At 32.4% G+C, this 5,468-nt stretch overlaps 1 long non-coding RNA gene across 1 annotated transcript; it reads right to left on the bottom strand.

Moving 5' to 3' along the window:
- Positions 1-418: 418 nt before the first annotated feature.
- LOC133804576 (uncharacterized) lies at positions 419-3,587 on the bottom strand. The gene is made up of 2 exons (XR_009878538.1): positions 3,287-3,587; positions 419-710 (listed from the first exon to the last, which is right to left on the bottom strand). It is a non-coding gene; the product is annotated as an uncharacterized LOC133804576 (long non-coding RNA).
- Positions 3,588-5,468: the final 1,881 nt, after the last annotated feature.

Genomic DNA, 5,468 nt, shown 5'->3' with positions numbered 1-5,468 from the left:
CCAAAGAATGGATAAGTTTGTGGAGAAATTTTTTGACTTCATTGAAATCACCAAGGAGTGGACAAAGTTCTTAACCATGTTCAATTCTAAGTATTATAATAGTGTGGTAATTGAGCACAAACACTACTACAAAATTGGACTTTGCCGACAGTTTTAAACTGTCGCTATTGAGTAACAACGATAGCCAGCTAACTGTCATATTTGCTTATACCGGCGTAGGGGTAGCTATGCCGATAGCTAAAGACTGTCGCTGTTGCTGGCAACACCAATAGTTAATAATTGTCATCGTTGCTATCAACACCGACAGTTAAGAGCAGTTAATAACTATCGCGAAAAAATATTTAATAAAAAATGCTAAAAAATGTTATTACTCGTGTAATATATTTTAAAAATTACATAAATATTGAACAAAATAAGATAACACCAAAGCATCACATTCCAACCATATTATAAAATTCAACCAGAATTCAAACTCTAAAAATACACATTTATTAATTGTCCAAAACTAAACTCATATACATTTCATACTCAGTTTGACTCAACAAATTAATCAAAAATAACAAAAAAACATCAAAATGAAAAACGAACAATCATAACGTCTTCCACCTTTGACAAGAATACGCTTTAAAGTCTTTTTGCAACAAGAGCTCCTATAACCTCTTGGTCAGCTTCAGGCCCTTCTTCCTCATGTGCATAACAAAGTCCAAGACCTTAAGAATGACAATAATAAAATAACAAAAGCATTACTGAAATGTAACTTAATAATTACATGTAATTGACCAAGTCAAACTTAGAATAAGAAGTGTCTATCTCTTTCTATTTTTAATTATTAACAATGATTATTTTGTAGCCATATATATATGAATACATTGTTAGAGCCCACTAATTCTATCTCACTAACCGATCAATAATAAGAATAGGTTGAATTACTATTGATATTCAAAACTCTTTTCTTGAATAGATCAGTGGATCCCCAAAAGAGCTATCAGCTGAAGCAACTAATTTATTTCATTGTCATAAATAGATCATAAAATGAACTAACTTATTTCATTGTCTCAAATTGAGTCTAAGAATGCATAAGTGCATAACTATCAGGGTGTAATATCACAAAAACCTCAACAGCCATGAAAATCAGAGTTATGAGCCGAAAAACAAAAATCACATAAAGAAATAAAGAAATATGCGAAACAAAAGGATACACCATATTCAATACAACAAGGCTTAAGAATAAAAAAAAATAATACACTAAAAGATTAAGAGAGAACAAAACCAAATAATCATAAACATCTAGCAGTTGAGTCCTTTAATGATCATTGCATATATGACGTTACATATAGCAAAAACTAGCTATATACAACTCTATGTCTTATATATGAAAACACTAGTGTTTACTAGTACACATAGAATAGAATGCACACTTAAGCCTAGAAAGCGGGAGTACTAATAGTCATTCAATCTATCATATATCGACACTTAACATGCTACACATGACCAGAAAATTTATAAATATATAAATACAACTAAATAATAAGATAATAAATATAAGAGAATTTACTCATTTGGTATCCTATGTTTTTGCAAAGTATCATTTTGGTACCTTCTGTTTTCAATAATGCTCATATGGTACTCTGTATTTTAAAACTATACATATTTGATACCCTAGACTTAGATTTGATAGAAAAAATTTTGTCAATATGATCAAACTGTCATCAATTATATGTAATTAAGTAATTAAATTTAAATTTAGAACTTACATAATCGACAACAGTTTGATTAAATTGGTAAAATTTTATTAATTAAATTTGAGTTTAGGGTACCAAATATGTACGATTTTAAAATACAGGTACCATATGAGCATTATTGAAAACAAAGGGTACCAAAATGATACTTTGCAAAAACACAAGGTACCAAATAGTTACCTACCCTAAATATAATGATAATTTACCATCTAGAGATCAAATAATGTCACGAGTAATCTAAATTTCAAAGCATGTCACTTGTATTGGTGGGATTGACAAGTGATTGAATTTGCAATGAGGTCCACGATAAAGTATATGTTAAGACAATTGGTATATCTCAAAAGACCATGTGTAGTCACATATATCAAAGAAAAAAATGAATCTCCTAATCGACTGAAGACAAAATAATAAAAAAAATATCTTGCCTAGAGAAAGTATTCAAAACAGAACTTTAATAGGAAGACCATTCATTAATCAAAAGGGCACATACCTAAGTCACTGATAAAATTAAACAACATTAAAGGAGTTCATTTACAGTACAATAAGTACTAGCAATCCCATTATTTATATTTTCAGGTGTACACATGAAAAAAAAAAAACAATATGCAAGTAAATTAACTCTAAATCAATTAAGGTAGAAAATAAATGGATTCAAAAAGGTCATAATTAGTTGTTAGAGCCATACCTCTGGCAGATACATGCATAATTGAAAGAATACATCAAATCCAAGTAGTATATACTTTACTAAAGCCAAGTCCAACTAAAATAACCCATACACCAAATCTATATTGTTGCCTTGGTTCTTTGTTAGAGATCAATATATGTATAAGCAAGTAGCATATACTTTAATAAAGCCAAACCAGTTTGAGTCTCATCTAAATGGGAATATTTTACTTCTTATAGTCAAATATCCACAAAGTACCATTCAATTCTACTATACCTAATGGCCAGCGATCCCTAACCACTCTTCATATAGTCTAAAAAATAACAATAGAATTCTAAAATGAAACCACTCAAACCTATTTTGGAAGAACGAGAAACAGAGCAATGCAATACTAAGAGTGAAAATAATATATATATATATATATATATATATACATGTGTGTGTGCTATTTTTCTAATCTCAATAGAAATAAAGAATTAATCAAAATACAAATAAAAATTTGAACCTGTATAATAAATAATCATAAAATATAGTGCTTATAACAACAAACGTACATATAACTAGTGAACAACCAGTCTATCATATTTTTTAACACTACTATATGGCTACAATTGGGAGTTCTGGGTTGATGATTCTAGGATTATCATCCCTTAAGAAAAATTGAGGATGTCGAACCCGAAAATACATAGTCAAACCCAAAGTTGACAAAACATGCAATTCAAAACAACAAAATATATAAATAACATAAATAAATGAACAACATTAAAGCATAGTTGAGAGACAAAGCTAAACACCACGCCAAAAAAATGAGTATAGTTACCAAAAAATCACAAAAGAAAAAGAAAAATAAAGAAATAATTCATAAATGAGAGACAGTGATTACCCAATCTACTCTTGACCCGTCGAAGATCGCTGATGCTAGACCCTGCGGCGTCTACCCCGTGGCTGAGATCCCGAGTCCCTTTGTCGTCGGCGTGAGGGAGAAAGGCACGGTGTCGTTGTCTTCGTTGGAGGCACAACGTCTTCAGGAGATTGAGGGAAATATACAAGGACGATTGGAGGAGAGGTGATAGAAGAAGAGGGAGAACAAGAGAGAGGCAGGTGAGACGAAAAAGAGAGAGTATAGTTTAGGGGATACGTGGGTTGGAGCTTTTTTTCTTCAATCCATTCCTTAAAACAAAATGTTCAAAGAAATTAAATGAGCAAGAGGTTTGATTCTCTTTATCCTAATTAATATTTCACATATAATTAATTTTAAAAATACAATTTATTATAAAAAAAACTAATTTTAAAAGTTATTAGAATATTTAACTAATCAATAAAATAACTCATTTTTAATTAATATTAATTTTATAAATGTGTTAAAAAAATTTAAGTATTATTCTTGCGATCAACTTTTGTAAAAACGGGTCATTAGAGGCCTAAAGTAACTTTGATAAATTGGATAAAGCGTTTACATCGCAAAACAAGTTTGAATATATAAACGAGTCTGAGATCTCAGTAGTTTAAAACAAAAACACAGAGGGCATTTGTTGACCCTCCATTTGGCCAACGACACAGAGTCAAAATAACGACAAAGAAACAAAGAGGAAATCAAGAATGAAATCAAATGGGAAGAAGGTGACACAAATGATTTATAGTGGTTCGGCCCCAACTGTGTGGTAATAACCTACGTTCACTTAGTGTTCTTATTGATGTTGAATCCTAATGCCGTGATCAAAGAACTAGGGTTCTTGAGTTTCACCAGCCTTAGGAGAATTACAACTTTTCGGTGGATAATCACACTATGTTCTTTCTATGAGTATTCAAGTTCAAGGTTCAAAAGTCCCTTCCTTGAGCCCTTTCCTTCATATTTATAGGCTCAAGGGGGTTACATGGGCCAATGGACCTTCATTATCCTTAATCTCAACGTATCAAGGCAATAAAGAGAAAATATAATAAATATAGTTATTACAAGATTACATATCTTAAAGGAATTAAACCGAAGCATGCGACCAGACTGGTCGCATCTAATCGCGAGATCTGATGAAGCAATAGGCATTTGGTCGATAGGCGAACAGTATCCCTTCACTTTAACGCTGTCACACACCAACCACATGTAATAAATTCTTGCCATGTCATCATGAGTCATTTTTGGGTAAACATTTGCCTCCAAAGTTTATTTTACTGCGACCAGCATAAAGTAAACTTAAGAGACTGACCCTTCGCATACCCCACAAAATCTGTCAGAGCCGCCCATGCTTTCTCGAAAAAGGCAACCAATCATGTCTTTTCAGTTTCCCAAAAGTTGTCTGACGGCTATTTTATTTCCTCATGCCTTGAAAAATTAATCCCATTATTACCTCTTTTACAGTGCCACGATCAATATAAATAACCCATTTTCTTCATTTTTTACTTTTTACCAATCTTCTTGCCTCCAAGAACTCTGAAGAACAAAGTAAGACAAACCCAGAAAATCTCACTGATGCAAGGTGCGCCCGTCCGATCATTTGAAATCTTCACTCCAACCTTTCATCCAAGTAAGTTTTCTGGTCGATTTCTTTCTGTTATTCTACGATGTGCTTGTTTTCCCTTCATTTTTGATTTTTAAGTTCTTGAATATCTCTGTTAATTCTTGCAAAATGATCTTGGGATAAATGGGTACGTTGAACTATGCTAAATACGGTAGGAAAGTAACACCTTGCTAGGGTTAGGAACTAGTTTGGTAGTTAGGATCATGAGTTTAGGGCGCAAAATCGAAGTAAAAATTCGATTTTTAAGCTTGTAGAAAACAGGGTTTTTTTTGCCCCTTCAGAGTCGAAAAAGTTTTCCTGAAAACTTTTTACTTCTGCTTTTTGATCCGTTTTCCAAACTGCTCATATAAAACATAGTATTTTTTCTAGAATGATGCTGGTCGTATAAAAGCTTAACTTTTATACCCTAGCAACATTATTCCAACTTTTTAACACAAGATTTTAGGCCGTAGATTCCCATCTCCCCTCTCTGTTCGCAGATTTTCATGCAAGATCCGTGGGGAGGTAAGAGGCCAATTGACGATGACCTGCTTGCACAACTGCTCGTGGACG

This window comes from Humulus lupulus, chromosome X, assembly GCF_963169125.1.
Source record: "Humulus lupulus chromosome X, drHumLupu1.1, whole genome shotgun sequence".
NCBI lineage: Eukaryota > Viridiplantae > Streptophyta > Magnoliopsida > Rosales > Cannabaceae > Humulus > Humulus lupulus.
The sequence above is the reverse complement of the archived record's forward strand: the minus strand, read 5'-3'. Positions and strand labels throughout refer to the sequence as shown.